Here is a 25,733-nt window from a genome sequence, read left to right as displayed (position 1 = left end):
GGAGAAAGGGTCGCGAGGAGCGGGCAAGAGGGGCCAATGTGAAGAGTCGTGGAGGTGCTGGGGTGAGGCGCCAAGGCAGCTAGGATCGGGGTAGGGGGACATTAGGGAGAAGGACCCGGATCCCCAGGCTCAGCCTTTGGGGTGGGTGGGCCTGGGAGCTCTCTCTAGCCTGGAGCCGGTTAGTGGGCAGTAGCTGGTGAACCCCACTGCTAGCACTCGAGATCTATGCCCAACCTGGGAGCCACCTCCACGCATACTTGTTAACTACAAGAGGTGATCCTTACAGCTCCAGGAGCCGACTTCACCCTCTAGCCCATGTGCATCTCCTCAGTCCTTTCAGTTATATAAGTTGCCTGGAAGGTACTGGTGGCTGGGTCATCGCCTGGTGCTTCCAGGTGGCTCTGATCTATGCCATCCTTGTGGAGGTCCCCCAGGAGCCACCTGTTGCTGGTAGACACAGGTTTCACGTTTTCTCAGCTCCTGGAAGCTCTTTCTGATGTCCAGGGTGGCAGCTACTAGCTATATGTAGCCATTAAAATGACGCCACATTGACCTGTGGCTGCTGGTTGGACAGTGCAGCTAAGGATTCTTGCATTCATCACAGGAAGTTGTGTGGGTCAGGGTGCTGTTCCTTTTCCCCTCATCCTGTCAGCTACCATTCCAGCTACCCTTGGCACTCTTTCCTTTTTTGCCTGTGCATTAGCTTGCCTTGCCATTAGGTCCTGGTCTGAAGGCAGCTCCATTGCAGGTCTGGGCTCATCTGGAACTGGTTCACTTTCTTGATCTCTCTCCCTCGTATTTCCTGCCTCATTCTGTCTCTTCTCCTCCTCAGCACTTCATATGTGTCATCTCCACTTCTCTGCTTGTTTTTTGCATTCTTGGTCAGTGAGGCAGTGATTGAGATTGTTCTTTAGCATATCCCCATTGCAGACGAAGTAGTAGATTAAAAGGTACAGATGAAACCTGTTAGGAGTGGAGTGTCTTGGGTGATTAAAACTGTACTTTCCTATCAGTCCTTGGTAGAAATGTGCAGTGAGTGCCTGCATACAAGTGGATTTGGGGTTAGGAGCCAAGATGAGATTGCACTTGACTGTAGACTGGTAAATCCTAGGTTTCCTGTGGGAGGTTGAGCCTTACCTGGATCACTTCCATCTTTCCCCTTTCCAGGCCTGTTTCTGCACTCTGACAACCTATGGCTGCCCTGATTGCTCAGCTAGCCTTCCCTGGGTGCTCCTTTGTCTGGTTCTCTGCAGGCATGGGGACCACAGCTTATTTCCAAGCCAGGGTCTGGAGGCTCACAGGCAGGCATCCCTAAATCATTTCTATAGCTCTTTATTGCCTGTAGGTTAAAGATTAGGATCTGCCTTGTGTTTACAGCACTAGTTATATCTTCTGGTTCTTGCTCCATATGCCCCAACACTATAGAAGTTCTTGTTTCCTGCACATCTCATGTTTTTTCAACTTGTGTGTGCACACGTGCATGCATGCTTGGAATGCCCTTTGTGCTCCCATGTTTGTCTCCCATACACACCTGTGAATCCCTTTTGTATAGACATCCCTCCCCTGGTTGACCTCATGAACACCCAGTGCAACATTTAAAGCAGGTGGGCACCCAACAGGTTTTAACGAGTGAGTATGCTGCACAAGAAGGCAAAGAGAAGAAGCATTGGTGTGGAAGTTCAAGACTTAGGAAGCTCCAAGCCGAGAGTAGGGAACTTACTTTCCAGGTGGGGAGAGACGATGCACGAACCATGACCACAGAGGTGTATCCAGTCATTGACAACCAGACTTCGATACTTGATGGGGACCCTAAAGGGGGGCATTCTCAGGATGTAGAATTTGAACTGGGCCAGGTGGCAGGGCAAGGTCTGGTTGGCAGAGAGAATGGCATAATGCTAACATACTATTTAGATGCACTTAAGAGTCCTGGGAGCCTGGATCTATGCTAAGTTCTTGTGCTCAGTAACTCTGGGAGAAGAGTCTGTGTGATCTCTAGTTTGCAAGTGAAGAGACTGGGGCACAGGAAGACAAACTGGCTTGAGTTGCTTAACCATTGTCCTTTGGACCCCTGATATATGTTGCTTCTGAGGTTGTTGGGCATTTTATTGCTCTGAGTAGTTTGGGACAAATGCACAGTTGGCTGAGGCATAGGCTCTCTGTTTTAATGCATATGGGTGTACCTATGGCTATGCATTTATTTTGATGGTTTTGAGTTGATTTTGGCCTGTGTGGCTCAGTCCAGTTACAATTCATTATGTTCTTAAAAATTCGATTTTGTGCAGCATCAATAATACTGGGCTGGTGAGCAGTCTGAAGGTAGACCCCTTTGGGGTCATCTGTCTGCCTTTGTGCCCTGAAAAGGAGGTTGGGACTCCTCGCTTCTGCATGCTTGTTGGATCTGTGAATGGGAGACTGAGGCACTGGAGGACTAAATGCAAGGATGCATGGCCTGTGCTGTCTTCTCAAGGGGTACTACTTTCAGCTGTTTGCTGTTACTTCTGGATTTTGGATTTGTGCTCTGTGCTTGGGGCATCCTAATCCTATCCCATTTTGGTACATTGAGGTAGGCAGAGAACACTCACAGTAGATTCTGCAGTTCTTCTAGTTTCTATGTCTGCCACCACCACATCCAGTTGTGTCCCAGAGCCTGGAACCCATGGGCTCCCAGTGGATGTTTACTGAAGTGGAGAGTTACGATAAGGCTGACTCTGAACCATGCTTCCTGTTAATGCTGCACTGGAGCCATCCAGAACCTTCCATAGGAAGAGCTGTCTTGGCCTAAGTCCTCTGGCACAGAAGAGGGGACCTGCTAACAGGTACAAATTAGGTGCCTTCAATAGTTTTCTGAAGATGTTTTGTGCCGTTACCTGAGGAATTGAGTTGGGGTGGGGCATTTACGCAGGTCTTGGTTTAGAGTTCCCTAGATGTTAGACTGAAGCCTGTCCTCAGCAGCATACCAAAGTCATTGCCTGGCCTTGTCCCAGCTATAGGATTCTCTGTTAGTCTGAGGCTGGCTGAGTCCAGGGCAGAGTGAAGATGACTCTGTGCTTGGCTTCAAACCTGGATCACACTGGCACAGTCCTTCTTCCTGGGCATGGGTAGATGCCGTTAGGACTTGGACCATTATGGTGGCTACTGCAGGCAAGCAGGGTTGTCTGCTGGTGTGGCTTTGGGTTACTGGCAGGGATCCTGCAGTCAAGGTGTCTCTTGTGAATCTGTGAGGGTGTCGGAGGCTGGGCCTTGTGTGAGGTTTAAGACGGAATGGCCAACAGTCCCTTCTGGGTTCACTGGGGCACTACTGTGAGGGGGCACAGAAGGGGCATCATACAGTCAGTGTGTGCAGGGATATACCTGGGAAAGACTTCTGGATGACACTGAGGCCAGAGGTGAGTCCTGAAGACTGAGTGGTTTGTAGCTGAGGTAAGGTGAGGAGAATGGCTGCTGCAGGCGGAGGGAGGCCCCAGGGAGTTGTGAGGTTAGGACTCTTGGCAGGCTGTGCCAAATAGGGCAGCCTCTGAGCACGTGGGCAGGCAGGAGTTGTACGCTAAGTAGTTGAGGGCCAGCTGACTTGTGCTGAAGTGGTTGTATGGGGCAGGGCTCTGGAGTCTGGGCTGGACCCCGCTCAGACCCTGTGGCTGGAGCTTGGAGTCCAGCCCTCTGTGTGCTTCATGGCTTGGTGTTGTGGGAGCTGGTCCTTCCTGGTGGCAGAAGCACTGTACAGCTTTTGGTGGATTGATGGGTTAGCTGCGCAGCTGGGCCCTTCCTGCACTCCTCAGGGGCTGCTTCTTATCCTGGCAACCCTGGTCTCTGGGCTCGGGAGAGAGTGGTTCTCCCTGACTCAAAACCAGTGAACATGGCCAACCCTGTGAGAGGCTGGCCAAGTGCTTCAGCCCAATAGACGTTTGTTATTTTCTTCCACTGATTAATGGGAGATTACTGTATTGTCTGCCTCTGATTTCCCCTGAGAGAAGGAAAGCCTGGGACTGGCTGTGCCTTGCACAGTGTTTTCTTATGTGCATAGCCTTATAGCACCTTAGCAGTGGGACCCTACCTGTGTCACTCACTGGTCCTCCCTCAGCCCTGCCCTTTCATGGCATGGTTTGGACCTTAGATCAGTCTCTTTGGGGGTGGGTGACAGCATTTCATTTTAGGGACACAGGAGCTCATGACCCTTTTAGATATCACTTGAGGGGTGTAGGGGAGAATTCCCAAAGCTCAAAGGGACTGTGGGAGGTGAGGAAGCGCAGCTCCCAGGGTTGGTGGAACTATTCCTCTTCTTCACTGCTCTCTGGGCTCCCTTGTCCTGGTGCCCACTCTGGAAAGTCTGCTCTGCTCTGCCCAGATGGCCAGGGTGTGGTCTGCCTTTAGGATTGGCATAGACCTGGCCATCATCACTGTCTTTGGGCCATCGTTGTAATAGCTATCACTGTCTCTTGACCCTGAGTATCTGCCAAGTACCTGCTAGATTTTATATACAGATCAACAGATGCTATGAGCATGAGTAACTTATACCAACTCACAGGGCAGCAAAGTACGAGCCATGACCTGAACCCAGTTTTCTTACTCCAGAGCCCACAGTAAAGACCACTGTGCTACCTTGCCTGCCCCATGTTCCTGCTGTGTTATTTTTTCTGAGGACCAGATTGGAGAAACCTTCACATACTTGAAGGTGCCCGGTGAGTTGGAGGACATTTTAGTAACAGTGGTTATTATACTAATGAAGACTCATTCCTGGCCTCATTCCCTGTCGAAATGACATTCTCAAGGAGAATGTGGCAGAGGTTTGAGGGCTTCAGGACTCCAGAAGTGCTGGTTAATATTCTTCTTGAAGAGAGGAGGCTGAACAGAAATCAGGAGACTTGTTCTCAGTGAGGTGAGGTGTGTGATGTGGGTGGAGTGAGTACCGTGGTGTCGGTGGCTGGTCCTGGCCTGTGGAAGGTGGGACTAATTTGTGGTGGGTGTGACTGCCTCAGGCCTGTGGAAGGCGGTCAGTCACTGAGGCAGGTATCTTTGGGGCAGGTGTTATTATGCTCAGGGCGTCCATCTGTCCATGTCTGTCTGCCCTTCCATTGCTGGTGGCTAACCCTGGGCACAGTCTTCAGGGTACAGCTGGGCCTGCACCAACCATCAGAAGCCGGACACTGATGGTGTGGGTGTGGTCAGGAAATATGAAGGGCAGGCATTTGAGGGTGCCAAGGCACTAGGCCTCCAGTAAGGGAATTGTGAGCACCAAGGACCACAAGAAATCTGTGCCAACGGGTGCACCCCACCCCCCCACACTGGCACCTTTGGCTGCCCTCCACCCAGATCTATAATTCATTCTAGCCTAGTCTTTGGAAAGGGACATATTTTTAAAGCCAAAAGCCCAGAATCAATCTTTCCCAACATTGAAAAACACACAACACAACAGCCCCTTCCTGGGCTTGGCTGCCCTCTCAGTACAGGCTTTTAAAGCAGTGCTAATGAGGAGCCAGATTCATTTCTCCAGTCTGGCCTCCTTCCCCTGCTGTGTCACCCACAGCCAGGGTGCTAATGAGTGTGGTGTGGAGGTTGGCAGGGAGGCAAAGATTGGGGCTGGGGAGGACATCGGTTCTGTTTCTTCCTGGTACCAGGGTTCAGAAAGTCTTCAGTTGCAGGGGTATTCCAGCTAGTTCACAGCCTCCAGCCTGGGCCCCTAATACACTCTTAATGTTCTGGCTCCTCTGACCAGGATGTCAGTCTGGCTCTGTCACCCTTGGCTGAGAATCCTTGCAGGCATCCTGTCCTTGTGACATAAAGCTGGACTCATTGTAGCTTTCCCTGGTCTTTCCATCCTTGCAAACCTGCTGGGTTACTTCTCAAGGCTGCCCCCAGTCTGCCCCTGATGTCTTTGCTAGGGCTGCTTCCATGCCTGAAATGATCCCAGCTGGTGACTTTCACCCTACTTTTCAAAGCTTAGCTCAGTGCCATGAGGAAGCCCTGCCGGTTTTTTGAGGGCCTGGCGCCTTGGCTTGTTCTGGCATCTGCATTTCTTTTGGGGGAAGCCAAGGCAGATAGAAGGCTCAAGATGCCAATAAAATGTCTTAGGCTGGCTCCTTCCTTGTTGATTGCAGTAATTTGTTTCTGTGTTTGTTTCTTCTGTGCCTGCCTCCAGGGCCAGACAGTCTTTTCTGTCTTTGTGGTCCCAGCATAAGAAAGCACAGAGTGGACACTCAATAAATACTTGTTTAGGCATGAGTTAATGGTTAGGGAGAGCAATGACTTTTAAGCCTCACCTTTTGGCTCGTCAGCCTCCAGTGTGCCCCAGGCTTCTCTGCTCTTCAAAATGACAGGAACGGGTGGAGGACCGTGACAGTGGATGCTCCATATAAGCAGGTACTGACTCTGTGGAGTGGCATCCAAAGCAATACCCTTATCCCCATTTTGCAAGAGGGAAGCTGTAGTTTGCAGAAAGCGGTGACCTGCCTCACTTTGCTGCCTGGGGACTTATCTTGAAGGCCCTACTGCTTTCCACACACCTGCCTGTTCCCAGGGTGTGGGCACAACCAAGCTACTGTGAGCTGAGGAGCATTTGGTAGGGGAGATGGAGAGGCCATACTGGTGGGTGGGACCTGGGTAATGCTACAGTGATCCCAAGGAATATCCTGCAGCTCACAGCTGAGTGGCCTGGTAACCCTGGTGATACTGACCAGAGAAGGGTGTTAGGAGTCGTTTTCTCTCTGGCCCAAGAGGTGATGTTTTTTCCCAAGACCTCAAGGCAGGTACAAAGCAGAGTTGGGAGTCTATTTGAGTTCAACTGTTATACCTATGGTCTCACTTTCCCACACTGCCTCTCTAGAACTATGGGGCCTATATGGAGGGCCTGGTTCTAGGTAAGTGAATTTGAGACGTTCCTCAGAATTGTCAGCCCTCTAGTCACTTCTGCTGCCTACACTAGCCCTTCCATTACCTGGAACATCTCTGGTTTGATCCATTCATCTTTTGGGAAACATGCTCCCATTCATGGCTTCGGGAGGTCTGCATAAACTTCTCAGAATAGGCTTGGTACTAAGTCTACTGTGTTTGAAGGAAGGGTGGTGGAGCCAGTAAGTTCTCCAACTGGCTACTTGTAACCCCTCCCCCAGTACAGACAGGTGTCCGAGACCAGGTGTAAGAAGTAACAGAGGTCCTGGCACTCTACCGGGCTTCCCCAGTGGTGTTACAGAGTTAGTACGTTAGCACAGCCAAGAGGATGGATGTAGCTGAGACCCCCATGCTGTAACCAGAAGGTTCCCTTCCACATAACCCCTTCTCCACCCACATTTCTTTGCATTTGCCCTGTTCCCCCTCAATACTCAGGAGCCCTTTGTGAAGTCATCTCAAGAGTGTTGTAGTGGGACCGGGTATATAGCTCAGTGGCGCAGTGCCTGCCTAGCAAGTGCAAGGTCCTGAGTTCAATTCCCAGTATTTCCTCAAAGAGTGTTGTAGAAATGTAATCATATAGTATGCAACCTCTAGGGACTGGCTTTCCTGTTTGTTGTCATTCCCTGCAAAGTTCCTGGGGCTGCTATATGTATAAGTGATTCCCTTCATTGCTGAGTCCTGTTCCACAGTGTGGATGGTCTATGGTTGACCATGTGATAAATTTTGGCCCCAGAGTGCTGCTGTGAGGAAGGAAGGAAGGTCTTTGCCTCTCTGCACAGTGCTCCCTTTTTTTGTGTGTGCCAGTACAGTATTCCATGGTATGAATGTGCCCACACTGTGTCATAGTCACCTGCTGATAGGTGCATTGGTGCTTTCAGTCTTCTTATGCAGAATGATGACCTTGGTTTTTGCCCTTATGCATCACCTCCATGCAGCATGTGTGTAGAATGAGCAGTGCTGGGCTGTAGCTTCACACCTTTGTGGCTCACTTGTGCATTGCTAGACTTCCCCTCCTCTGTCCAAGGCTGAGCTTGGACCCACCACAGAAAGTAGTGAGTACTGTCCCCTGACCCTGGCCGGTACTGAGTGTTACCAAACTTGAATCATCTGTCTCATTAGTGGACCTGGATCCTTTCCTTTATAAAAAGTGAGTTTGGCATCCTTTCAGACATGGAAGACTGTTTTTTTCTTCTCTGTACAGTTTTGCTGATTTTATTCATTTATGAACTCTGTGTGGTTGATTATAGATGATCTTCTTGTAGATTATAGATGAATTCTTGAGTGGTCTGAACTCAGGTGTTTTCCCAGCTTGTGCTATGCCTTCTTTTTGTTTTGCCATACATAGCAGACATTTTCATATAAGAAGATCTACTAGTTTTTATATTATGGTTCTGCATTTTGGGTTGTAGCTAGAAAAGGAGTTAAGTTTAAATAGGAACCCTGCATTTTCTTTTGCTTTTCCTTGTAGTACTACTTTTAGGTTTTGACTCATTTGTCTGTGTCCTGGTACATAGAGTAACTTCAGAGAACTCTGACTTTAACTTCTCCTGGATGGTTTCTCAGCTGTCTCATTCAAACTATTGAGTAATTTGTGTTTTCCCCATTGATTTTAATTTCTAGCTCCTTTGCATACTAAATGCACATTTGTTAGGTGTATCTTTGTAAGTTGTTCTGTTTGTGATTTATTCACTGTAGCTAGTATTTTAAATATTAAGGTTTTATCCTCTGTTTTAATGTCTCAAAGAATTAACCATGTAACAATTTACCACAAGCAACATTCAGGCAGTGTGTTTACTTATGTACTGACTATCCAGAGCATCGCTTGGGCAGGTGTCATTTCAACCAATTGATTCTTATATTGAAAAAATTTGATAAAAATGTCATTTTTATATTTCCTGTTATATTATCTCATAAAAATCAATGAAAAGTATGCAATTTGGGGGTCATCCTGTATTTAAATAATTGGACTAGTAAGTAGTTAATTGCCTTTTTAACACAGGTTTCACTATGTAGTCCAGGTTGGCCTTGAATGCCCTATATAACCCAGAATGGCCTTCAACTCATGATTTAACCTCCCAGATTTTGGGATTATAGGCTTATCCCCCTGTATCCAGCTGAAACTTCCTTCTTCCCCCCTTCCTTCTTTGTCTCCTCCTCCTCCTTCCTGTGTGTGTGTGTGTGTGGTGCTGGGGATGGAAGCCAGGGCCTCATATAGGCAAGCACTTCACTGAGCAACATACCCCGCCCTTCATTGCTTTGTCAGAATTTCTTTGTGCCTATTTTAGATCAGTTTTACATATGATTGTCTATTCTTTATCTGATACTCCCACCAGAAACACATGTACACACGCACACACACACACACACACACACACACACACACACAATACAAAACCTTCAACCTAGTTTCTTTTGGCTTGGAGTTGGATTAAATTTACAAACTAGAGTAGGGAGAGGGATGTCCTTATGATATGGGGCCTTCCTTTTCAAGAACATAGTATATCTTTCCAGTTGCTCATTATTATTTGTGTTCCTCAGTAATGTTTAGAATTAAAAATTAGTTGACAAAAACTGTATATATAAGCAAGACAACACTTTTATTTTGCAGTACTGGGGGTTGAACCTAGGGCTTTTGCACTGAGCTACATCCTCAGCCCTTTTTAAGTTTTTTATTTTGGGACAGGGTCTTGCTAAGTCAATCAGTTGTTCAGGCTAGGATCAAACCTGTGATCTTCCTGTCTCAACTTCCCAGCTACAGCTACATGTACATTGTGGGGAGGCCAAGAAAAGCTAAATAACATGTACAGTAGTACCTGGGTTGCAACTGAATTGCAAGCATAGTACATATATCAGCCGGAAATGTGGAACCAATTCTGCGACCAGAATCATGGAAAGAATTAAGTTTGTGAACTGAAGTACCACTGTACAGCCTCACAGGTTTATCACTTTTATGGGGAAAATGCATAGACTCTATTCTCAGTGATTTTCAAGAACACAATACATTAACTGTAATCACCAGGTTTTACAATCTACCCTTTGAACTTATTTGCCCTATCTTCCTCCTCTAGCTCCCCCATCCCGTGGTATCAGCCATTCTACTCTCTGCCTCTCTGAGTTTAGCTTTTAAAAAATTCCTCATATGAATGAGATCATTTAGTGTTTGTCTCTTGGTACTGGGCTTATTTTACTTGACACAGTGTCTTCTAAGGTCACCCATGTTGTCACAAATGACAAGATTTCCTTTTTTACAAAACTGACTAGTTTTTCTTTTTCTTTTCTTTTCTTTTTGTTTTGTTTTTTGTACCGGGATTTGAACTCGGGACCTTGTGCTTGCCAGGCAGGCACGATTCCACTGAGCTATATTCCTGGCCTCTGACTAGTTTTTCTATAACCACGTTTTCTTTGTGCATCCATGGATGCAGATTTAGGTTGTTTCCATATCTTGGCTTGTATGTTACAGTTTGGATCTGAAATGATCCCTAAATCTTATGTGCTGAAGGCTTGGTCTCCAGTGCTGGAGAGGTAGGGCTTTTGGGAAGTAATTAGATCATGTGGGCTCTGATGTAAATCATTGGATAAACCCATGGGTTAATGATGGGTTCATAATTTTATGGGCTAGTGGGAAGTAGTGGAAATTTAGGAGGTGGGACATAGTCTTTGGGCACAAGCCCTTGAAGACTATATCTTATCCCAGATCCTTCCCCTTTCTTTTTCTCATTTCCTCTTGCCCACCATGAGGTGAGCTGCTTTGCTCTCCTACACACTCCCTGCCTTGATGTTCTAACTCACCATAGGAAGAAGCAATGATGCTAAGTATCCATGAACTGAAACCCTGAAACCATGAGCTAGAATAAATCTTTACTCCTGAAAGTTGATTCTAGTCAGGAATATTGCCATAGCAACAGAAAGCTAATTAACACAACTTGGACATGCAAATTTCTCTTTGCTATACTGATTCATTTCCTTTACCTATATACCTAGGAGTGGGATTGTTGCTTTTTATTATAGTTCACTTTTTGCATTTTTGAGGGACTTCCATAGTATTTCTAATACTATAGTAATTTAAAATACCAAAAATGTATGGGGTTCCCTTTTCTCTACATCCTTTCCAATGTTATATTTTTGATAGTAGTCAATCTTGCAGGTGTGAGGTGATATCTTGGTTACTTTTCTCATTGCTGAGACAAAATACCGAACACCCAAAGCTAAAGGAGGAAAGGTTTATGTTAGCTCACAGTTTGTAAGTGTTTCAGTCCATAGTTGGCTGGCTCCAAAGCAGGGTGGCACATGGCAGACAGGCATTGCAGAGGAGAAATGGTACATGCAGTGCAGGCAGGAGCAGTGAAGCAGCAAGCTTACCTTCTTTTTGTTCCTTTTATTCCATCCAGGCTACAAGCCTATTGGTCAGTGCCCCTCACACCCAAGATGGGGCTTTTGTCTTCAGTAAATCCATTCAGACATACCCAAACTATGCTAAACCTACTAGTGAACTAATCCAGTACCACATACCCTTAATCCCAGTATCATAAAACCATGATCCAGCCACCTCCGGAAACCTATCCCTATGAGCACATGCAGCTTTGCGGGGACATTTAGAATATAAGCTATGACATGCTTCATTGTGGTTTTCATTTGTGTTTCATAATGATGAGTGATGTTGAGTATTTTTGTATAGCATCCTTTATGTCATCTTTAAGAAATATCTATTCAAATCCTGTGTCCATTTTTATAAGTGTTGTTTTCTTGCTATTGAGTAGTTTGAATTTCTCACATACTTTGGATTTTAACTCTTTATCAGATGTATGGTTTGCAGATATTCTCTTTCATTCTGTACGTAATCTCTCTACTCTTGTTTTCTTTATTGTGCAAGAGCTTTTGAGTTTGATGTACTTCCATTTGTCCATTTTTACTTTTGTTGTGCTTTGGGGTTTATATTTAAAAAGTTATCACCCAGACCCATGTCATGGAGCTGTTTCCTTATGTTTTCTCTAGTAGTTTTATAGCTTCAGGTCTTTAAGTCTTTAATCCATTTTGAGTTGATTTTTGTATGTGGTGTGAAATCAAGGTTCATTTTCTTCCGTATGTGCAGCTTTCCCAACACAGTTGAGAGACAATCCTTTTACCATCATGAATTCTTAACAGCCTTGTCTAAAATTTATTTGATTGTAAATGTGTGGATTTATTTCTGGATTATTTTGTTATATTGGTCTGTATGTCTGTATTTATGCAGTACCATGCTATTTTCATTAGTATAATTTTGCTGTGTATTTTGAATCAATTTTCTTTTATTCTCAGAAATTGTATATATATTTTATAAAAAATAATGTTTAACTTTATTTAACTCATAATTTCCCAAATGTATTTAGTTGAATAACACCTTTTTTTTATAAACACATATTCGATTATAACCAGTTTCTTGTAGTTCGTACTACTGCAAAATATGATGATATACTTCATGTCCATTCCTTCTAATGTGAATAATGAAAATACAATTTCTCCCATGAAACAAAGTACATTATCAAAACAACTGGACACATACATTCTTGTAAAGTTTATGTTAAATCGCTATAGCCAAGTGTAGGTATTAGAGAAAGAAAGGTGATATTTAGAAATAGCCAGTAGCCCTGGAAATACAGTATTGAGACTCCAAATCTGGTTGTATATAAATATATATCTGCACTAGAATTAATCTATCACAAATATTTCACTTATCCTTGTATGCATGAATCCTGGTACTTAGATAGTTTAAATATATTTGTTATATAAGATGTTTCATTATAATGACAGTTGAAATAAGGTAGTGTGAATTGTCTATCAATGAAGAACATTTTTAAACATTTTTAAGTTAAACTTGAGTCTGCTTGATTGCTGTCCTAAATAAAGAAGGATAAGTGAGGAGGATAATACAGAAAATTTTGGTAATAATCTAGGAATTTTTGAGTGAAATGAAATGTTATATTTAGCAGTAAAATTTAGAGAGGGACTATTTTAAAAATTATCATTTGAAAGGATTTTTATTACATTTGCTTATATGTTATTTTTACATGTGTATAAATACTCTCAATTTCTATGTATTAATATTGTCTTTTGCTACTTTACTGAAGTCCTCTGTTCTCCAATTGATTATTTTTGGGTTCTTCAGATCAAATTATTTTGGGTTCTTCAGGTGCCCAGTCCTACCAGCTGCATCTAGTGACAGCCTTCTTCTTCCCTCTTTACACTTCCGGTTCTTTCTTCGATCTCATTTTGTGGGCTGGAGCCTTCAGGATATTGGTAAGTCAGAGTGGTTACAGTTGGATATGTTTGGGATATCTCTAGCATAACCCCACAAAGTAGAATGGGGTTTGAATTGAGGTGGGTATGTTAAGGCAGAACTTGAACTTTCTATGAGTGTTCCCTCCTTTTTTAAAAATCAAGAATAGCTGAGTTTTTATAGTTGCCTTTCTAAATCATCTGTGGGATGATCATATGATTTTTTTCTTAGATATATTACTATGCTGACTTAATACTAATAGAGTTACTAATAGGGAAATGTTCTTGGTTTGTTGTTGTTGTTGTTTTGTTTTGTTTCTTGAGACAGGGTCTCTTACTATGTAGTTCAGGCTGGTCTTAAACTCACTATGTAGTCTAGGCCTTGCACACATGGTGCTCCTTCTGCCTCAGCCTCCTGAGTGCTGAGATTATGGGCATGTACCACCACACCTGGCTGTTCTTGAATTCTGAAATATACTTCACTTGCTCTGATATATACTTATTAGGTACTAGATGTTCTTTACTATATTTAATTTTTGTTCCTATATTGCTGTTCATAAGAAATGTTGATCGAAGTTTTCTTTTCTCTGAGTACCTTTTTTGGAGTGTTGAATTAATGTTATACTTATTTCACAAAAACCATATAAAATTTCATTTTTGTACCTTTTGCTGGAATAATTTAATAGCATTGTATTATCTGTGAAATTGTTGCTGCCTGGTGCTTTTTTGTTTGTTTTGTTTTTGTTTTGAGGGCAAAGTTCTTTTATGATTTTTTCTTTATTATTTTTTCTGAGGCAGTTTTTTTGTTTAAATCTTTCTTTTCTGTGATTGATTTTTACAGTTATTTTTTTCCTAGAAAATTATCAGTTTTATCTATTCTATCAAATTTATTTGTGAAACTTTGAGTAGAATGATCTTTTATGCTTCTTTTAATTTCTTCTCTTTCTGTGGTTATTTCCCTTTCATTTGCTGCTGTTTTTTAAAAAATTGGGTTAGCTAATGGTTTCCATATTTTTGTTTTAATTTTTATTAATGTATCAGCTCATGAATAATTTTGTTACTGTAGTTGCCTTGTTCTTTTACTTTTTGACTGATTACTTTTTGCTGATAATTACTAATGCTTTTGACTTTTTACCCCCTTTCTAAAAGTTTAATCTGCATGTTTGAATACTTGTTTATGGTCTTTTCAAAAATTGTTTAATATTTAAGACTGATGCCTAAATTCCAGTAGAACTAAGTTTTTACTATTGATGCTGTCCACTGGTTCTGTAGTTTCAGACTGTATTTTTTTTTTTTTTTTTTATGGTCCAAGAGTTGTTTAGAGGCAAGTTTTAAACTTTCTGAGTGGAAAATTTGGATTTCATGTTTTTGCCATAGTCCCAAGCCAGTTGCAGTTTTGCTGGAGCACTGGCTATTCTCCTTCCCATGTATAGGTTGTAGGAGGTTTCTGTGAGTCTAGTGTTCAGTGTTTTCTTCAGTGTTCTCTTGCAGTTTGAAGAGAAGATCGAGCTGCTGTTGTGGGTTTACAGAGGTGGGACATTAGTCAATTTTACACCATAGCTGTGTGCTTTGGTCATGTGTAGTCCTTGCTTGTAGGCTCTGCTCTCTTGCTCTGTTATGGACCAAGGGGCGTGGTAGTCACATTTGCCTTTCTCCTTGGGGTGTCTGTGAATGTTGGCTGATGTGTTGTCTGGCCCGTGGGTACTTATAACTATTTTGCACTTGATTCTGAAGTGTATCCATTAGGACCACAGAGTGCCTTCTTTGTTTCATTCCTGCCTTGTCTGGCTCTAAGGTCATGAATGTTGCTTCTTGAATTATCCAGGCTTGCCTTACCTTTTCCTGTTCTTACATTTTAACCCTAAGTATATCTATTAGGTGTCACATAAAGTTGTTTTGCTTTGTTGTTCAATATGAGAATCTTTTTTTATTCACTAAACTAATTTTCATATATTGATAGTACACATACATTTGATCTTAGTTCTGTTTTGTTTTATATGTTCATATATTTTAACTTTTTAACTCTGTGATGTTTCTTCTGGTTTTTTTTTTTTTTTTTTTTTTTTTTTTTTTTTTTTTTTTTTTTTTTTTTTTTTTTTTTTTTTTTTTTTTTAGTTTCTATTATTCTCATATTTATGAGAGTCTGGCCTTTGTCTACATGAGATATTATAGTAATGTATCATGTAATGTCTTATAATGCCTATACTTCTCTGTGTCTATAGAAACCATTCATTAAGAGTCTTCCGTGATGGATAGAATAATTCCATGTGTCCTCTCCCCACCCCACCCCCGATAGCCATGTTCTAATCTGAGGCATCTGAGAGCATTCAGGCACAGAGTTCCCAGCAGTGGAAATGATTTGGCTAGTCCCTGCTGGCCCTGAGATACAGAGGAGTCTGGAGCTAAACAACCCCTACCCCGACCTTCCTACCACCTCAGCTCTCCTCAAAGAATCCAGCTACTGAGGCCTGTATTCTGCCACGGTTCCAGCCTCTTTCCCAGGAGGAGGAGTGCACCCCAGATACTCTGACCTCCAGGATCTGTGGCCCCACAGATTTTTGTTCTAAACTGCTAAGTTTGGGGCCATATGATCTGGCAGCAATAGGAAACTAATACACTTTCTATGAGTAGTTATAAAATTAATGTGTTTCCTATTTTTCTCCTCATCCAATTTTAGTCAACAATAGTAACTTTTTCAGTGTTTGCCTTTATGTTGTTAAATCCACTTGTATTTCTGTTATTGAAATGTCAACTTTAAATTATATCTTCCAGCTCCAGTTGCTACTGGTAGGCAGTGAGCTAATTACTCTTTCCTTTTTGTCTTCTGTCCCCCCCAGTTTTTATTGGTTGAGTCATTACTCCATGAGTGCTACATTGTGTGCATTCTGCTTTGTCACCCTAACCCCCCATTTGTTTTACTCTTATCTCCCTGGGTAAACATATGTAATGCTCATGGATAACCTTTTGAGTGTTTTTTCAGTGTCTGATGGGATCTGTGGTCCTTAAGCACCACAGGTTCAACAGGCAGCTTTGGTTCAGCAGGTCAGTATGAATGTGGATGGATCCTTGGTCAGGACCCTCATTCTTTGTCTTGTAGAGATAACTCCACTACCTTCTGACTTTGAATGCGGCTTTCAAGAAATCTGAGGCCTGGGGCCGGGCATGGTGGTGCACGCCTGTAATCCCAGCACTCGGGAGGCTGAGGCAGCAGGATCGTTGGGAGTTCCAGGCAAGCCTGGGCTACAAAGTGATCTCAAGGCCAGCCTCAACTGCATAGCAATAAAAGAAATCTGAGGCCTGCCTGTTTTTTCTTCCTTTTATAAGTGGTTTAATTTCTTCACCTCATTTTGTTCACTGTTTTTATTTTATCACTTGTGATATTTTTAATATAGGATTTTTCTTTGAGTTTTAGATTTAAAAATGTATTCTGCATAATTAAAGAGCAAAATAAGCTATATAATAGGAAGTAGAGTGATAGATCTCAAATGGTAAGGGGATCAAGAGATAGAAAGAGGAGGGAGGACAAAGAGGGGAAGGGGATGAAAAAAGAATTAAGATGAATTATATACATATACCAGCTCCCTACAAGGAATGTAATCATTATGCACTATGAACATGTACTAATAAAAAGCAAAATAATGCAGCATCATTGGCTCATTAGCTGAGACAAATGTACATACTAATATAAAATATTAACAATAGTTTTAACTGTGTGTAGTGTGAATGACTTATCTGCAAACCCGAATAAATGTCTGAAAATCTAAATCTGTAAATCTATTATAAAAATTTTAGTTAAGATACAAGAAAATAAAAAATATATTCTGGATGTTAAGCTCCAATAGATATATGATTTACAAATATTTTCTCTGAGCCAGGTATGATGATGCATTCCTTTAAAACAAGCACTCAGGATGATCATGAGTTGAGGCCAGCCTAGGCTACTTAGCGAGTTCAAGGCCAGTCTGTACTACCTAGAAAACCCTGTCTCAAAACAAAGAAACAAAAGCAAATGTTTTCTCTCATTTTATGAGTTGACTTTTTACTCTTTTGGTACTCTACGTTGTTTACAGAAGTTCTTAATTTTGATTAAGTCCTATTGTCTACTTTTTTCTTTGGTTTTCTGTGCTTTTGGTGTCAGAGCTTAGAAATCACTGTGAAACTTAATGTCATGAAGTTTTCGCATAATTTTAGTTTACAAACATAAACATTTACTTCTTTGATACATTTTGTGTTAATTTTTGTGCATGGTTTAATGAAAGAGTACATCATTTTTTGCATGCGGCTGTTTCATTTTTCCAGCCCCATTGTTGAAGGGATAGTCCTTTAGATTATTCATGGTCATGGCACCCTTGTTGAAGGTCAGTTGGCCATATACACAAGGGTTTATAGCCTATCTATTATAGTCTGTTGGTCTATATGTCTGTCTTTGGGCCACTGTCACACTGTTTTGATGACTGTGGCTTTGCAGCAAGTTTTGAAATCAGGAAGGGTATGACCCATAACTCTGCTTTTCTTTCTCAGGATTGTTTGGCTATTCAGGGTTTATTGTTTATTTTTGGAATTAGCTTTTTACTGGGCCAGCTCTTTGTGAGGGTCCCTTTGGCCCTCTTCTATAGTTCTGGGGAATGGGGACATGGGGATGGGCAGCTCTGTCGAGGCCTGCTCCTCCTCCTGATGCTGCACAGAAGTAAACTGCTTCCTGCAGGTGTGGCTCTCTGGTGATTTGGGTCTTGTCCCTACTTCCCTGCTGCTTGGGCTCCAGCAACTTCTCAATTTCTCCAGCAACTTCTCAGAAACCTCAGGAGATTTCTGATGCCACTTCTGATCTGTGCTACCCATCATGCTGAGGAGGAAACTTTCTACAGGTGCTTTCTGAGACTTTCCCCTACAGCTCCCAAACCCCATGTGTCTGTGCTGCTCACCCCACCTGCCAGGACTGTGTCTTCTCATTGCTCTGGGTAGTAGCCCCTCACCGAGATTGGGGCCTGAAAAGTGTGTTTCTTGTTTTTTCCTAAATGTGAAGTTTAGGTTTTTAAACTTTTTCTTTGCTGGTTTATGGGAGGCATTTTGTTTTTGTGTGATTTCCAGAAGGAAATAGGAAAAAATATGCGAATGTGCACAGCCAGCTTGTGCTTACAGTTAGTGTCCTTCCTATAATGACCTACTAGAATTGCAAACATTTTAAAAAGAATTATGAGGGATTCTGGGGGTGTAGCTTATTGGTAAAGCGCTTACCTAGCATATGTAAGACCCTAGGTTTCATCCCAAGTACCACAAAAAGCAAAACAAAAGCCAAGAAGACTTAATGTTTTGTATGTTCAGTTATAAAAAAGAATAATGTGGTTCAAATGCCTATTCTGGTGTCTGCACACAGGAAGCCCTTAGCAAACTTCCCTGTGTCCTTGTTGCCACTGCCATAATAGTGGGGCTACCAGCTGTGGCAGGGCTGAGCTTGAGGCTGGGGCAGAGGTGAAGCCAGTGAGACTCTGAGGGGGACTGGCCTTGCCAGGATGTTGCTCAGGGCCTGTTGCTGTCAGCATCTTGGACAGCACTCATGTAGTGCCTAGCTTCTCTGACCCAACCAGTCTGGGTAGTGCCTGTCATGTCCACCTAACCTTACCCCTACAGGCCCCCTACCCACTTGACCTTACCCCTGAAGGCCTCCAGTAAGTGGCTAGAGGCTCAGGGCTACCCTGGTGTCCCAGCCACTGGCTTTGCCTGTCACTCATGTACAGCTGGTGGGGTGAGGAGTCAAAGGAGGGACTGCGGAGTGGGGAGAGGTTATAGAGAAGAGAGAATTTGTTGAAGTCCTAAGGAGAGGACAGGACCCAAGTGTGAGAGGAACAGCCATCTTTTCCAGTGATAAATCAGGCTCATTAGGGTCACTTCATGGGATGATAGTGGTAGGAGGACGGGTATGGTTGTTCTCAGTTTATAGAGGAGGACACTGAGGCTCCAGGAAACTAAGGCACTAGTGCAGGCCCTCATAGTAGAAGGTGGAATATCTTGACCTTTCTGCTGGTGTGTATACTTCTGGGGGGCTCTTGACCTTGAGCCATAAACCGAGGACAGCACCTGCCCAAGTGTTTGCCTAGTAAATGACCATCCATTCTGTCTTTACATGATTATCTCCCCAAGGGTGAGGGAGAAATAGTGTTTCCTCAAATCATTTGGGAAGTTTTGGAACTTTATGAACTCCTGGCATTCCTAATGCTCCCTTTGAGCTTCTTGTGGCTCTGGTGGAACATAGGTCTACACATCCAGCTACTGACCAAGGCCTTTCTTTCTAGCCTCCAATGAATTGGCCTTAATGTGAGCCACTTTCATTATCTCTTTCATGAAGGTTCAAAGATGAGATGAAGAACTGGCTGAGTCTGCTGAGAAGGCCTTGGCTTGGAGCTGATGTTGCCATGGACAGTAGGCCTTGGTTAGGGCTGGGCCAATCAATGGCTTGATCTAGATGTCCCCCCAAAACCTCATGCAGTCATAGGTGGGACTTTTCTGAGGTGGCTGAATCTTGAGTTTGTGCTACAGGGATTCTGGTCTTGATTTACAGTGCAATGCTAGGATTAAGGGTGTAAGTGCTATCCACCCTAAGGGTAGCTGGCCTGGGTAAGTTAAGAGACAGAAAGACCTGTGGTCATAGCTTGTCACTATGCATGTCTGCCATACAAACTTGTGTTGGAGCCATCCAATTATGGACTGAAACCTCTACAAACTGAGCTAAATAAACTTTTCCTCCTTTAACTTTGGGTGTCAGGTATTATTGTGGCTTGTGTCTAAATGGTGCCTCAAAACCTCCTATGATCATAGGGTTTTTTTTTCTTTGGAGGAGCTAAATCTAGAGTGTGTGGGTGATTTATAGTACAATGCTGGGTTTAGGGGCACTGAGATTAAGGGTGGATGATTGTTGGATCAGTCCACTGAATGGATTGGCACTGTCCTAATCCCTGTATGACTGAATACAATATAAGGGACAGAAAGAGGGTTGTTTCTCTCTGCTTGGTTTTCACATTTGCTGTCTTTTTCTGCCATAACTGTTGGCCCTCTGCCATGTGCCACTTACCTTGGAGCCAGACAATTATGGCTAAAACCTCTACAAACTGTGAGCTAAATAAATCTTTCCTCCTTAACTCTGGGTGTTGGGTATTTTGTCTTAGCAATGAGAAAAGTACCTAAGACAGAATTTGGTACCAAAAAAGTGGGGCCGTTTCTGTGACTACACCTGACCCTGTGGTTTAGAAGACTTTGGGAATGGTTTGTGGGAAGAGTTTAGAAAGGTTTGGAGATGCCAGCTGAAAAAGTAGTGCCAGAATGCCTTAGGCTGTACTGTATGGGAAATTCTGGTCAGAGATCAGAAGACCAGAAGGCTGATAGAAATCTTGCTGGTAAAGATCAGGCTCCAGAGATTCCTATTGGGGAGGACTGCATTGGCTGTTGGACTCTAGATGAGGTATGTCATGGCTTGGCAGAAAGTTACTATGCATTTTGCTGATGTCCAGAGACTTTGCCTGAGACTAAGATTAAGGATGGAGAACTAATCTGGTAGAAGAAACTTCAAGGTAGTCTAATGTTGAAGTTGTGTCATGGCTACTGTTGGGGGATTTTAGTCAGATTTATGTTGAGAATTAAGAACAGAGAGCCCAGCAGAATCATTTAAAATGTTATGAGCTTGGCCAGAAGGGAAGCTCCAGTAAAGCCATGGACTGCAAAGATAGATTAGAGATCTTGATTGCTGAGAAGGAACAGGGGAACAGAGAAGATGGCCTGAGGGCATCATAAAAAGCAGCAGGACTCTACCTTTTGCAGCCTCAAAATTGCAAAAGTGAAAGACTTTGTTCTGAGAAGAAAGCCACAGAGCATCATGGTCCAGAATGGCAACAGCCTAGAGAATTTGTTCCTCAGAATTGGATTCAGAGTGCTCAGCAATCCAGGCACTTGATCTTTACAATGAAGAGACAGGGAAGACTGGCTACTGCTCCTGTTGGTAGCAGACCTTGGTATCATCCACATGGGACTGGTTATATGCAGAGGGGAAGAGTTATGGGGTCAGGAAGGCTTCCACCCTGATTTCAGAAGGCCTGGGAGGCCAGAGCAGGTACCCTTGAGAGGGCAGTGTATAAAGTTGTGAGAGTGAAGGCAAAGGTTCAGTGAAAACCCCAGAAGGTTGTAGAAGCCAGGAACATGTTTTGTTTGAGGAAAACTGTGAGGAGGGAGCAGAGCAGGTCCAAGAGAGACACTATGGGAGCTACAGCCATCACCACTAGAAATGCTGTAGGGATGGAACCACCCAGTCCCTTTGGAATTTACATTTTGCCACAGATTGCTTTAAATGCTGCACATGGAACACAGGACTTAATGTTTGCCCTGCTGTATTTTGGACTTGCTTTGTCCCATTCCTTTATATCTCTGTTTTTAACTTTTGGAATAGAGACATCTATCTTGTGTCACTGAATGCTGGAAGTGTTTAACTTTCTTTTCAGTTGTACAGGGGCTCACAGCTAAGAGTTTTCATTAAATCTCAGAGGAGACTCGGAACTTGGACTTTTCAACAATGCTGAAACTATTAGGATTTCAGTAACTCTTAGAGATGGAATATATGCCTTTGTGTAAAGGAATCTGTATGAGTCTTTGGAGCACCTGGGGTGGAATGTTATAATTAGCATCTAGATGTCCCCCTAAAGCCTCATGCAGTTTTAAATAGGATTTTTTTGAAGGAGCTGTATCTAGAATTTGTGATTGATTCATGTTTCAATGCTGGGATTAAGGGTGGGTGATTGCTGGATCAGTTCACTGTTGGATTGGCACCGCTCTAATCCCAGTAGACTGGATACAATATAAGGGGCAGAAAGAGGCTTGACTCACTCACTCCCTTGTTGTTTTTGTTGTCTCTGTCTGTCATGAATTGCTCTCCTCTGTGAAGCCACCCTGCCATGGAGCCAGTCAGTTATGGACTAAAACCTCTAGAAACTGTGAGCTAAATAAACCTTTCCTCATTTAACTTTGGGTGTTGAGTATTTTGTCCCACCAATGAGAAAAGTAACTAAGACAGGTATTTTGCCTCTGCAATGAGAAATGTAACTAAGAGAGCCAGCTTTTGCCAGCCTGGTCTGACAGCCTGGCACCTGACTAGGGATACAGAGCCTTGTCTGGATAATGGGCTGCCTCTCTTGGGAGTCCTCCTGTGTATCTTTTTGAGCTGTTCCTGGACATGGTAGGTATATGGTGGCCCTCTTGCTGGGCCACTGTCTGTCTTACAAGTTGGGCTTTTGCTGGTCATCTGTGAACCTCATGCAGAGATGGGCTGTGAATACTCAGGCTCCTGCTCTAGCTTTGCCTGCTCCCAGCTTCACTGCCATGGCTGCTTATAGTGCTCGATGCTTGGAGGAAGTGCCAAAGCCTGGTGGGCAAGATCAGCACAACTTTGGCTGGAGAGGGATCTGTCTTGGCCTCTGAACTGCTGGCTGACTTACAGCAACCACTGGCCTCTCTGAACCTCAGCTTCCTTACTGGGAAATGGTGACATTAGAAGTTCCTTCTCCGCTGGCCTGAGAGTTATATGAAGTGGTGGTCACAACTCTGAGTCAAGGTCTGCTGGTTCTCATTCTGTCTTGCAAAGCTGGGCTGTCTACTGTCTTGATGAGGGATCCCCAAGCAAATGGGGGCCTTGGCTCCCCTCTTTCCCATGGGCCTGCTCTACCAACTCCCCTCCTGCTCCCACAGCCAGCCTCCTAGCCTTCCTGGTAGTATCGTTCTGATGGCCCAGTGTGACTTCTGAGCTGTGTGCCACTGTGTTTCCCTACCCATGCTCTCATGACTGAGGCACTGTCCTTGTAATCCTTGGCTGCTTCTGTCCTAAAGAGAAGGGACTGGCTGATGGTGCAGGCAGCTGGCCAGTGGGCAGATCTGGGACCAGACCATTGGCCTCCTTTGCTCCTTGCAGGGAGGGAAAAGGGGTTGAGGTGGAGGCGACCCAGTAGGTTGGAGGTGGGAGGAGTATGCATTGTTGGCATTCTCACTCTCCTCTTGTGCCATTAGTGATCATCCTTCTCTTTTGCTGATTTTGGGCATCATTTAGTGAGGTGATTGGAGGTGCCTGGTTGGCATTCTTTTTGACGTGGAGCACAGCACTGATGTATGTAATTGCTTCTCCCACTTGTTGGCCCTTCTTCTCCCTCTCACATGTGCAGGCACAAAGGCTTCTGCATATACACATGATACCCACAGAGGGCCAGGTGCTGGGCAAGAATGTGTGGATCTGTGCATGATCAGACTTCTCCCATCCTGGCACCATGTCTTTGGGTCTGAGGCTTCAGCGTATAGGGTGTCCAGTACCAGCCATAGGAATGAGTAGTGACCTGCTCCCCAAGAAGAGGGCTGGGAAGCATCTGAGATGGGGTATGGGCATGAAGCATACTCTGTGCTCAGTCTCCCACATGTAGTATGAGTAGCAGTACTGGGATGACAACTGCTGCTGAGGCTGGGAGAGTAGGACTTGTCTGCTCACTGCCCTGGTTGAGTGTTTACCGGATGAACCAAGGAGAGGAGATAGGAGCTTGGATCTGCTGTTCTGTTGTCCCACTGACAGAGACAGGAAGCTCTGCTCTCTGCCTGGAGCAACTCCTTATTTTTGTGCATGCTGGACCTTGCTGGGTACTGTCCTTCTGCCCCATTCCCCTAAAGGAGGCCCTGGATTCCACTTTCTCTTTCCCCTGTCACAGGCCGAAGGTCCTCCAGTGAGGGCCATTTGAGTATACCTATCACCAGCTCTGAGCCCTTGTAATACTCTAAAGCTTTAAGATACCAGAGGACTGATAAATTTTTAAAAGATGAAGACACATGGTATATTGAAAGGGAATGCCTGACCACTAACATCCTTAGTGTTGAATGGAGGGCATTTGAGTTGTTCACTCCTCTCTGGGTACCCATTGACTGCTGTGGGATTCAGTCTTTCATTGTAGGGCCATGCATTTAGTGGGAAGTCATTGGTGAGACACATGTGGCCTCTGGCTCCCATGCCTTACAGTGGCTGGGCTGGAGCAGTGCTTGCTGAGGCCTTGACTGGCCCTGTTAATCCCTGCCCCTAAGGAGCAGGATGAACAAAGTGACCTCAAGCCAATCAGGTAAACCCATTTGCTGAGGCATGCGAGGGAGAGGTAGGTGGGAGTAGAAACTGAATGTGTTGGTCACTCCTGGCTCTTTGCCCTGCAAATATAGGTGGCCCTAGCTGGTTGACATACTATGGCTGTTCAGCTGATGACTTGTGGTCAGGGTCAGGGTGCTTTGGGCCCGTCAGCCAGTGACTGAACTGAACACTTACTGTGTGTGGCCGTTCCAGGGTCTGGGGACACAGCAGTGACCTGACCTGGCAAAGTTCACCTGCTGGCCCACCTTGTTCTCTGAACTTCATCCTCTGTTTGCATTCATCTCCATCTCATTGCTCAGTCCAAGAGTGAGGACATGTTTGCTAGATTTGATAATGACATGTGTGTTCCCCTCACCCCCATTGCATACAGTGACACATTTGCCTGGCAGAGGCTTGGAGAGCCTCAGTGGCGACGTTTCAGTGCCTCTTGGGTGCAGGATCCTGAGTGTGGGGTGTATATTAATGCTAAGCATCCTCCCATAACTGGAAGTGCTGAGTTTTCCCTCAGCAGCCACTCTGCGTGGTGTGGCACAGCTGGTTTTTTTTTTTTTTTTTTTTTGGTTTTGGAAGCAAGGTCTCAGTATGTATTTTAAACTAGCCTTGAACTTGCTGTGTAGCCCAGGCTGGCCTTGAGCTCCTCCTGCCTTAGCCTCCTACGTGCTGGAATTATAGGCATGTGCCACCATGCCTGGCATGTCATAGCTTTGAGATCTAATTCATGCACCAGTCAGCTTCCTACTTACAGTGTATACTTCGGTGGTTTCTAGTAAAACAGTGCTATACTCTCACCACTTTCTAGTTCTAGTATATTTTCCTCACTCCAAAAAGAAACACCATGCCCATGGACGCTCACTCCCCCTTCTTATCTCTTATCTGCCTCTGTGGATTTGCTGATTCTTAATATTTCCTCTAAATGGAATCAGCAACATGTGGTCTTTGACAGTGGCTCTTCCATTGAGCTTAGCATTATGATTTGTCCCCATCATTATCACATGTTATTTGATTTGCTAATATAATGGTCAGGGTTAAGTCACACTGCGATTTAACCAGGGTATGCCCAAAGGTAACCCAGTAGACTGAGCTCTTGGGCCACCTGCTGCCAGTCCTGCTTGGCAGTTTCCCAATGGGTCTGAGGAAGCTGGTTTCTGGTCCCACCAATGTTCTGCCCGGGCCCACCCCATCCTCAGCCAGCTTGGCTTCCTCTTTCCTGCAGAGACTTAGGATCATGCCCACTCTGACCTTCCCACTTGATACTGTAGTGTCTTCCCTGCCCTTTCTTCCCCCTGTCTCATACCTGGGAAGTAGCATCCCTGTTTTCATCCTTTCCTTTAGCCAGCCTGTGGCCTCCCTAGGGGAAAGGGGACAGGAGCTAATGGTGTTTGGCATCTGCCCAACCCAGGGTCCCAGTGGATCTCATCAAATGTAGATTAGTCTGGCAGCAGCAGTCCAAGGT

General features: G+C 44.2%; 1 protein-coding gene across 1 annotated transcript in view; it reads left to right on the top strand.

Moving 5' to 3' along the window:
• Positions 1-25,733, top strand: part of Tsnare1 (t-SNARE domain containing 1) — a 460,462-nt gene that overhangs the window by 264 nt on the left and 434,465 nt on the right. The gene's annotated exons all lie outside the window — the stretch shown is intronic.

The sequence above is a fragment of the Chinchilla lanigera genome, unplaced genomic scaffold (genome assembly GCF_000276665.1).
Source record: "Chinchilla lanigera isolate Chin_1 unplaced genomic scaffold, ChiLan1.0 scaffold00053, whole genome shotgun sequence".
Taxonomy (NCBI): domain Eukaryota; kingdom Metazoa; phylum Chordata; class Mammalia; order Rodentia; family Chinchillidae; genus Chinchilla; species Chinchilla lanigera.
Note: the sequence above shows the minus strand (reverse complement) of the source record. Positions and strands in the feature narration are given on the sequence as shown.